Below are 11230 nucleotides of genomic sequence, written 5' to 3' on the forward strand. Positions count from 1 at the left end.
TGCCTGCTAGTCATCAGTAGTGTTCTATCGGAACGTAGCGTGATTATCCAGGCAGTCCGAAGCTATCACACCATGGGAGGTTCACACCCAATGCGTGGATAACAATGCACCAACGTTTGTCACTATGCCTCCACTACATGCAAAGAGGTGGTTAAACCCCCCAGTGCCATCTATAGCTTTTGATCTCAGATTTACAGGTGTCTGGCAAAAGGGATCTGGAGATCCAAGGGAAGTGGTAGATAAGGTTGGAATGTTGAAATCAACAGATACATGCTCATTTGCAGCTTACAAAGGATAGATAGTGAGAGGCAAAATGTTCGAACATCCCCATTTTAGTGCCCACAATCTGTATTGTATGATACATTAACATAAAAACACATTTTCAATGTACAAAAATGCTTAGTTACTCAGGCATACAAAGCACTGTCTATAAGCCTTTAATTAAAAATTGCTAAATCTAGGCCTGCCATTAAAAGTATTAATATCAAAATGAGGCCCGGTTACTACAAACAATATTTCCTATCTAACTCACACAAAGCTATATTCCGATTTTGTCATTCAAGCTTTATGTGTCACATGGAAGTTTCAAAAGGCATAATTAGCAATTCAGCTGTGTTACACCAAAAAAAGACTATATATATAAATTACTTTATAAATCACTTTATCTTTGAACAATTGCCTGCATCCACCAGGTGCTGTCCAGTAGGTCACAATGGGACTTTTCAGCAATAAACCAGTTCCTTTCTTACTCCACACGTTCCCCTTTCCATAACTGGTAAATGGTAAATGGACTGCATTTATATAGTGCTTTTATCCAAAGCGCTTTACAATTGATGCCTCTCATTCGCCAGAGCAGTTAGGGGTTAGGTGTCTTGCTCAAGGACACGCCCAGGGCGGGGTTTGAACCGGCAACCCTCCGACTGCCAGACAATCGGTCTTACCTCCTGAGCTATGTCGCCCCTCCTGAGTTTTAACCTTGGCTGGCTGGATTACCTCCTAACATATTCATGTTTGTACTCATTATAAAAACTGTAAGACAGTGAATCTTTCGATAATGTCATAGTGCTCATCCATGCTTCTGTAGGTTAATCAAGATATTACCTAAAACAGGTAAAATGACCGTTATCCCAGGAAGAAGCAGATCAAAAGTTTGTAGTAAAAACAGGAAGATTTATTACGCAGCCGGCTACGGGAACAACTCAGAGAGAAAGTTCAAAATAGTTTTGGTGGGTGATTAGATTTATACAGTTTCCAGTAGATTGGTATTTACATATAGTGGAATTCTATTGTTGAAAGGGAGCACTGACTCTGATTGGTGATAAGGGGCCATGCTTCCTTCTGATTGGACCATTCAAATCCATAATGGTCATGGGGGGTGGGGGGGGCAGTGGAAATTCCCAAGAGGGGAAACCTCGAAACCCACAGGAATGGAGGCCCATATATGGTCATGGGGGTGGCCCTTCCTCCGGGACTTAGAATACACAAAACTGTCTGTTTCCCAACAGCCCCTCCTTTTTGACCCAACATAAAGCATATGGTGAGGTCAACTTGGTTGGCTTACAGGAAATCAGAACAGTATTGTCAATTGGTCAGTTACACCTCTTACATATAGAACCCAGGCCTAAAATCCCCTTGTGGCACACCTATGGCAATCGTGGCACGGAAAAACTTCCAGATTTTAATATGAAGAAACCTTGAGCAGAACCCGGCTCACAAAGGGGAAACCCATCTGCTGCTGGCCAGCACTGGGCAGACAGTAAGAGAGGTTGACCAATATTCTAAAAGTGTAGTAAGCATGATATATGAGAACCCACTAATAAGAGTAAGGCCGGCTGAATAATGTAAGAGTGAAAGAAAACAAAAGAAAGAGTTCTACAAGCGTTGTGTACAAGGCCTATTACCAGGTACAGGCACCTCTACTTACAATGTGACAATACACACAAATACTACCTTCTAGCCCAGGCCTGGCCAACCCGCGGCTCCCAAGCCTCATGCGGCTCTTTGGCTGGTTTCATGCGGCTCTTAAGGGGCTTTCACATGACAAGCGTCAAAAACGCTTGGCGCTGGCGCTGTCATTCATTCCCTATGTGGCCAGCTGACCAGGAAGCCGGTTTGAGTGACGTCAAACGCGCATGTTGCGTTAGATGAAAGTAGATAATTTGAGTAGTAAACAATTTGTGTCAAGTTCGCTCTCAAAATGGGAGGGAAAAAAAGCACAGCAAAACGAAAATATGAAGATGAACACAGGACGTTTTTAACAGAGTGGGAGAGTTTATATTTTTTTGTTGAACGTAATGGCAAACCATTCTGCCTTATATGTCAGGCGTCATTAGCGCATTTCAAAGCTTCAAATCTTCCGCGCCACTTCAGCTCACTCCATGCTAACATCGACCAGGAATTTCCAAAAGGGACTGAACTTCGCAAGCACAAGTTGGTCACTTTGAAAAGTCAGGCAGAAAAGCAGATACAGTTTTTCCAAAAATTTACGGAGCACTCAGAGACCGTAACGCTTGCATCATATAAACTGGCTTGGAACATTGCACAGGCTAAAAAGCCATACAATGAAGGTGAGTTTGTTAAAAAATGCCTCAGTGACGCTGTTGAAATCTTGTCTCCTGAAAACGACAAACTAAAACGAATGGTATCAGACGTCCAACTGTCCCGCCACACTGTTGAACGCAGAATATCGAACATTAACACGGCTATTGAATCACAGTTGCACTCTGACCTTCAAGCATGTGAGTATTTTTGTGTCGCATTGGATGAGAGTTGTGACATACAAGACAAGCCTCAGTTGGCAATATTTGCACGGTCTGTGTCAAACGATTGTGTGATCAAAGAAGAACTCCTTGATATTGCGCCATTAAAAGACAGAACCCGTGGCATAGATGTGAAAGAAACAATGATGGCTGCATTTGCGAAAGCAAATCTGCCCATACCGAAACTAACTGCAATAGCCACGGATGGAGCGCCAGCCATGATCGGATCTGTGAACGGGCTTATGGGGCTGTGCAAAGCTGACCAAACATTTCCCGAGTTTTGGAATTTCCACTGCATCATCCACAGGGAGCAACTCGTGTCTAAATCATTGAATTTAGACAACGTCATGAAGCCTGTGATGGAAATCCTCAACTACATCCGCACACATGCGCTTAACCACAGGCAATTCAGGAATCTCATCACTGAGCTGGACCAAGGGCTTCCAGGTGACCTGCCGCTGCACTGCACTGTGAGGTGGCTGTCAAAAGGCAAGGTACTCTCTCGCTTCTTTGAGCTTTTGGATGCCGTGAAACTGTTCATGGAAGAGAAGGACAAGGACTATCCCGAGCTCTCGGACCTCGAGTGGATTATGGATCTGGCCTTTTTGGTCGACATGCTGTGTCACTTGGACAGACTGAACCTGACCCTGCAGGGTAAGTTAAAAATGCTACCTGACCTGGTGCAAAGTGTGTTTGCGTTTGTCAACAAACTGAAGCTGTTCAAGGCGCATATTCAAAAGGGAGATTTAACGCATTTTCCCACTCTGCTAAAAGCCAGTGGGCAATTCACCAGCACCGCCCTGAATAAGCAAAGAGCCAGATATGCAACACTGGTTGAAAACCTGCACGAAAGCTTTGTGACCCGGTTCCGTGATCTACAACTGAAAAGGCCACAGATTACATTCCTCGTCGACCCATTTAATGCGGAGACAGACTGTTTGAAAGCCCCGCTAGTCACAGATGAGGCTGCGGCTGAGTTGGAGATGATCAATCTTTTTGAGGAGGACCAACTGAAAGCTGCTTTAAGGGAAGGAACCATTGAGTTCTGGAAAAGTGTGCCAATGGAAAAATACCCCAATGTCAAACGGGCTGCGCTTAAGATACTGTCAATGTATGGGTCAACATACGTCTGCGAGTCTGTGTTTTCTACCCCGAAACATGTGAAATCAAAGCATCGATCTGTTCTGACTGACACCCATGTGAAAGAATTGCTTCGAGTGGCAACAACGGAATATAAGCCAGATTTGAAGAGGATTGTTCAAGGCAAGGAATGCCAGAAGTCCCACTAAGCAACATGCGTAGTAAGAGAAAAACGCTATTGCAAATTATTATATTTTTGTTTGTGGACTTGGTTGAACGTTCATGTTCATGTGTGCCCATGTGTATGATGTGGCTCTTTGCAGTAACACAGTAAAAAATGTGGCTCTTAGTCTCTGACTGGTTGGCCACCCCTATTCTAGCCATTGGGTCACATTTGTTGCCTTTTAGCTGCATTTGTTATTAGGGTTTAACACCCAGCTATCAAGTGCTGGAGCAGAGGTGTTTACTGGTGACATCAGGAGTGATTAGAATAGAGATAGTGGTAGAGGTGTCAGTTGGATTAGTGCAGTAGGAAATGTTAGGCATTGAGTAGTTTGGTTAGAAAGTAGTCCTCCTTTTGTCACCAATATTGTGCCATTTGCTATGGACCCAGTGGCTACCTTTCACTATATACTATACAACATTACAACAAAACAAAAAGTACAACATTACAACAGAACACCAAAAATGTACAACATTAAAAATGTCTTTTGTGAGGCCATCATCCAGATTCAACTGCCGCCTGCCGCATTGGTGCACATCTTGTCCTGGAAATATGTGTCTGAATGGAGAGATAGATAGCCCCCAGGGGCTATAAGGGTAGACGGGGATTATTGTGCCCCATGTTGGGTCTCACCCTTGTATTTTCCTAACTATTTAATGCGGAACCACACCGGAGTTCCAGTCACTGGAAGCAGCTGATGGAATCGTGAGCCTGTGTGGTCCAGACCAAATTTGGATAAAATGTCATCCGATTATGTTTTTCACCAGGATCCAGGTTCAACCAGGCATGTTTCTTTGTCCTCAGCCGGGTCAGGTCCAGTTTTGTGATCCTGTGAAACACACTTAGGACAAAAACGTGCAATATTTACCTAAACGGTCACCCGTTACATGCAATTCCCCACCAATACACAAATCACCAGGAGTCCTTATGTGTCGACCTGTAAGAATTTCAAAGGGTGGAAGCAAATGTTAATTACTCGGTCCCGCTTTCACGGAGAGGCGCACCGCTGGTGGCTACGTCACCCAGTCTTATCCTAAAATGGAGAACAAATGATTAGTTAGTTTGAATTGATTAGTTAGTTTCTTGTACCAATCCCCCATTTTGTATTGGGGGTTCCTGCACTAGTCAGGAATCTCCTATTCACCCACAAGCTCAAATATTACCAGTCATTTAAAATCTTTCCTCAATTCTCCACATACAAGTACTTTCAAACACGTTTCCGCCAAATCCCTACTTGCAATTTCCCTGTAAATCTCACTGGCTTTCCAGTGCCAAACTTCCTGCCATGTTTGATAAAGGTCCTCAGTGTCTCCCACAGTACTATAGTAAAGGCAGTATACTACCTTGCACCAAAACCCTTCTCTTCTGTTCAATATTTCCATATTTTATTTCCATCTCTCACACGTACTCAAACCTTCCAATGCTACATACTAGTTCCTCCATCTCTGGTGTATTTACACGGCCTCGGTTGCAACCCCACAGATCACCCACAGGTACATTCACGGTATTAACGAAAGTCTCATGCAAGATGCTACTTTGAGAAGTAAAAACAATCTATTACCTGAGTGTCAGCTTGAAGCCAACAGTGCTCGGCATGTATTTTATATGAGAAACAGTGGAAAGGATGGTGTTAGGATCTGCCACTAGGGGTCAATCATATTTGTGCTACCTTTTTTTAAATTTCTTTATTTATTTATTTATTTATTTATTGTTACTCCCTTATCTTGGGCTCATAAATTAAGAATATTTAGGGGCTTATGGTGTCCACGTCCTTATGCTATTTCGTAAAATATATATGCAGCCCATGCCCAATAGATCACTACAATCTCTCAAAGCTTAACCAATTTCTCCACAATGCTTTGTTTCTAAAAATGGGAAGACTACATCAATTACCACAGTCAGGAAATCACCACTGTCTCTACTCAATTCATTCCCTGAATTACCATAAGCTAAATACAGCAGCGTATCTCTAAAGGCCCATTCTCACCTTGTTCCCTAGCAGAGAACACATAGCAGCCTTCCTAACCTTCTTCACTTAACCTCTCTTTCACCATTTTTAGTCCCCACAATTGAAAAACTCTTCAGAGATCTGTAGATTAGTCATTATTAACAATAAACAGCTAGTACATGGGTATAAAATACTTGTCTGTAGCTACATCCCTGTGTGTAAGAGAGTTGCTAAGGGCAAGTAAAGTATGTGTCTTGTACTTTATCATATTACACAGAATATAGGAGACATTCCTATGTGTGTCACTATTTTATCATAAATTCTTTTAACCTTACTCCATTATTTTAGGCTATTAGACCGGAACCTCAATCAGTTTATACTACTATCTATGATCATTCTATTATATTACTTATGTTATATATTCTGTCGACTATATTGTGTGCACTTCATATAACAAACATACATTGCTGCATATTTTTTGGAATCAAATTTAATGCTTTTTAAGATCTTAAATGCCGAAAATCTAATTTAGGACTTACTTTTTAAGGATCCACATTTTTCATCTAACTCTGTATCTAGATATAATAATATATAATTATAAATTCGCGTTACTGGCCAACACTTAACATACGATCAAGAACAATACGAACATGAAACAATAAAGACTCAGAACAGTATCAAACGCAACAATAATGACCCAAAACAGTATCGAAAACACAACAATGACGTGATTCACGTCAGACACGAGTAAGCTTCTTAGGAAAAGCGGCTATAATAGCCCGCTCACCTAACACTCCAGGTACGGTACAACCTTTGTCCCCTGGACTGAGGGCCAAAAACTCAGCCTGCCTCAGCACAAACTCACAAAAACCTAAGTGAGAGACTACTATATTTGGCCGCCCTTCTGGAGTGCTGCGCTAGGCAATTGCCCTGTTCGCTTATATGGACGAGCCGCCCCTATTGTATGCAAACCCTAGACTGTCCCCCATATTGCCGGTAGGCCTCCCAACAAATATTTGGCAGTGACTAGATTTCTAAAACGTATAACAGTACAACAGCCATTCACAATTTAAAGACACCTCTATTTGCCGGAAAGATGTAATGTTATAGAGAATAACTTAATGTGTATGTCAGTGTGCATGCTAGTCTTATACCACTGGGTACATGGTAGCCTCATAGTAAAGCTGCAAACAATTTCACATAGATACACTGGGAAGCATGGTGGTGCAGCACTGTCGCTTCACAGCAAGAAAGTCCTGCCTTCGAATCATGGCCTGGCCTTTCTGTGTGGAGTTTGCATGTTGTCCCTGTTTATCCCAGGTACTCTGGTTTCCTCCCACAGTCCAAAGACATACAGGTAGGCTAACTGAACACTGTAAATTGGCCATAGGTATGAGTGTGTGAGTGAATTGCCTTGCGATAGATTGGCAACCTGTCCAGGGTGTATTCCTGCCTTTCGCCCAATGCACGCTGGGATAGGCTCCAGCACCCTGACCAGGATAGGCGAGCATAAGCCACGTTTCCACCAAAAGTTAAAAATTGTAAGGTCTGAATTCAGTCCAGTCCAGTATATCGTATAAAAATAATAGACATTGTTAATTATTCCTTATTATTAATAATCACAATAGGATTGATGGAAATATCCTGCATCAAAAAAGAGTCCCTGTCTTTAGGGTTACATAGTTTTAAACTAGGTATTTTGCTGTTCTTATAGTCAAACTATAAGAAAGATATAGATGTTCTTTAAAAAGAACAAAAAAGATCAACGAAATAGTCGCATAGTTGAAAGTACTTGCATAACAAGTCACGCACTGTTTAGGCTCCGCACAAGAAGGTGAGGGTGGGAGTGCTGGGTTAAGATTAATCTTTTTTGCTGCCGGTTGAATAAATTAGATAAAAATAATTTTTTTTCACCTTTTAAGCACACAATGTTTTATAGCTCTCAATGTGTGAAAGAGCTTAGAGGCAGTGTCCCTCATGGTGTTAAAGTCCACTCTTGACAGTGTGCTGTAGACAAAAATGATAATTTATAAAATTAATCCTGACTTTCAAAAGTGATAAAAGTCTGCACGTATAAGACAGTAGTCTCCAACTGCCTCTGTAAGCGAGTGCTACCTAGTGCTTCCCAAGGGACCCTGCTCTAAAACCCATACCTGGCCGCTAAACAGCAACACACCATTTCTGCGAAGTAAAGGAAACCCATGTTTCCACTCCTCTCCTCCCAACCCAGATCCTCAAATGACACTGATCACAGTGTCCTTTTATCTTTATTTTATTTATAACATTGTTCAGTGGGTAAGAAGGGACAATTTTGACTGTTCTAACCAAATTGCACCTTTTCCTCCTTACTTTGGACTTTAGTAATTCCACTGCTTGCACACCAGTGGAGTCGTAAATGTTAACAAGCTGTAAACAGCAGCTGGAAAGACAATATAACAGGGCTGAAGCAACCTACAGGGCGTGGAACAGTCTTACAACCTTTTAACCCCCTGACATGGATTGGATGTGTCATGGGATAAACAGATGGCCAGGACACGGTATGCTTTCATGTCATATAAAGTTCCCACCAGCACCCCTGGATCAGATAGGAGTCTGGCTGACCAATACCAAAATTATGGACTGAAAAAAAGCATTGTATGTGTGCATGTAAATAACTGGTGACTATAAGATAAATGTGGTGGACTGTAAATAATATCAACTAAAATTGCAAGAGATAAGTGATACGCAGATAGGCACACTGAGCTGTTATGAGATGGTATTGGGAGGTTATGTATGTATGTATGGAAGGGAAAGTAAAGTGTATTTATATACAGATATGTATGCCTACATAAGTGCCCAGATCACAGAGGGACATCCATAGAAAGGTATCTAGACCACTGATTACTGACAAGTCTCAAGAGACCTCTGAGTTTCTAGTAGTAGAATCCAAGTCATTTAACCTCCGAATATGGAGTCATTCTCAGGCCTATGCCATCTGTACCCATAACAAGTTTTAGACCTCTGAGTTGCTCACAAGTCAGGTATGCTGTGTAGCACCAAAGCATACACATAAGGTTATCTTTGGGAATATCACGTTTCTATAGCAGTTAGAAAAACGTTTTTTTTTCCTTTCCGCAAAACAGAATTCAAATCCTCACAGTTTATAATCTGTGGAGCCCATTTATTAAAAAAGCCTTTTAATTAAAATTACAGCCTAATTTTGTTTTACATAACATGACATAACATAATGATGAGAACAGGCTATTCAGCCCAAAAATGCTTGCCATTTTCCTAACTAAATTGTATCTAGTGCTCTGATTACCTACAGGCTAGGTAGTGTTTAACACTGTATCAAGCCTGGTCTTGAAAACCGCCACAGTTGCTCCATCTACTACATGACCTGGCAAGCTATTCAAATATCGACTACTCTCTTTGTTAAAAAATACCTCCAATGTCTGTGCGGAATTTACCATTCGCTAATTCACATTTATGTCCCCTCATTCTATTGACAGAACCCAACCTGAAGAATATCTTGTAGTTAACTTTGTTAATCCCTTGAAATGAATTTAAAAACCTGTCAAATCACCCCTAAGTCTCCTTTTACTAAGCTTGAAGAGATTGAGCATCTTAAGTCTTTCCTCATATCTTTTACCTTTCATACCTTTTAAATGTACTGTATGAGAAAAGTACTTCCTTGGACTTTTACTCAATACTTTTGGCTATATATCCCAGCATCCTGCTGGTCTTTTCTTTACTGCTACAACAGTGCCGAGAACCTGATCAATGCTTTGATCAACCATTACTCCTTCTTCAAATTGAGTACATTCCAATTTCTTTCTTCCCATAAAGTAATCCTGCCTTATGTTTTTATTTCCCACATGTAGAACTTGACATTTAGCTACATTGACTTTCATTTGCTAGATTTACACCCACTTCTGGATTTAGTTTAAATATTTTTGGATTACTTTAGTAGATTCCAAACTATTATCTGGGCCAGTTTATCATCTGCAATCTAACTAATGTTCTTTCAATGTACCTGCCAAGGCCATTGATATAAATGAGGAATAACAGTGGTCCCAGGACCGATCCTTGTGGGACAGTACCCAGCTCAGGAAAGATCCCTACTACTCTTTGTGTTCTATAAAGTAGCCAGTTCCAAACCCACTCTGAAATACATCCTGTATTTAATAAATAATAAATTTAGATTTTTTTTACATTTTGGTTTCTATTTGTGTGCTCACTGTGCTCAGTTTCACAATAGGATGAAGTATTTTTGTCATCCTCAAACAGGAAAAAAGTTGTGATCAATTGTGCTTCAATGCATGCCTTATATTTGCTTAGATGCGCATGTGGAAAAGTGTATGTCAGTAAGACCAGACAGATCAAACAGCATATAAATGAACATGAAGGGAATACATTTTATGTTGCAGGGTGTATTGGCACAGTCAATGGCACGGTGTATGGGCAGACTGGGCGTAGATACTGAATGTTGCTATATTCATGACTAGTGGTGAGGAGCATACAGATCAAAGCAGGTGGTTCAGGTCAAAAATAGGCTGGATTATGATGAATACACTCACCGACCACTTCATTAGGTACACTTGTTCAACTGCTCGTTAACGTAAATATCTAATCAGCCAATCACGTGGCAGCAACTCAATGCATTTAGGCATGTAGACATGGTCAAGACGATCTGCTCAAGTTCAAATCAAGCAGCAAAATGGGGAAGAAAGGTGATTTAAGTGACTATGAACGTGGCATGGTTGTTGGTGCCAGACGGGCTGGTTTGAGTATTTCAGAAACTACCTGGATTTTCACGCACAACCATCTCTACGGTTTACAGAGAATGGTCCGAAAAAGAGAAAATATCCAGTAAGCGGCAGTTCTCTGGGCCAAAAAGCCTTGTTGATGGAAGAGGTCAGAGGAGAATGGCCAGGCTGGTTCGAGCTGATAGAAAGGCAACAGTAACTAAAAAAAACACTTTTTACAACCGAGGTATGCAGAAGAGCATCTCTGCATGCACAACACGTCAAACCCTGAAGCAGATGGGCTACAGCAGCAGAAGACCACACTGGGTGCCACTCCTGTCATCTAATGAAGTGGCCGGTGAGTGTATATTATCAGTGAATGCGTTGCAGCTTCATTCATAGCCAAACAAATCACCTCTTTTCATTGCCTTTAAGACCAGGGCACAAAGCGCTCTGGCATACGGCTAATTTACAAGGTCTACTGTTGCCATCT

General features: G+C 41.4%; 1 long non-coding RNA gene across 2 annotated transcripts; it reads right to left on the reverse strand.

Annotated features, from left to right (window-relative positions):
• Window positions 1-1149: 1149 nt before the first annotated feature.
• LOC135255026 (uncharacterized) lies at window positions 1150-5528 on the reverse strand. 2 transcript variants are annotated; one of them, XR_010330047.1, is made up of 3 exons: window positions 5413-5523; window positions 4209-5382; window positions 1150-1953 (listed from the first exon to the last, which is right to left on the reverse strand). It is a non-coding gene; the product is annotated as an uncharacterized LOC135255026 (long non-coding RNA). The 2 variants fall into 2 exon arrangements; XR_010330046.1 differs by having other exon boundaries at window positions 4209-5528.
• Between the last annotated feature and the right edge of the window lie 5702 nt (window positions 5529-11230).

This window comes from Anguilla rostrata, chromosome 5 (genome assembly GCF_018555375.3).
Source record: "Anguilla rostrata isolate EN2019 chromosome 5, ASM1855537v3, whole genome shotgun sequence".
In the NCBI taxonomy this organism is placed as follows: Eukaryota; Metazoa; Chordata; class Actinopteri; order Anguilliformes; family Anguillidae; genus Anguilla; species Anguilla rostrata.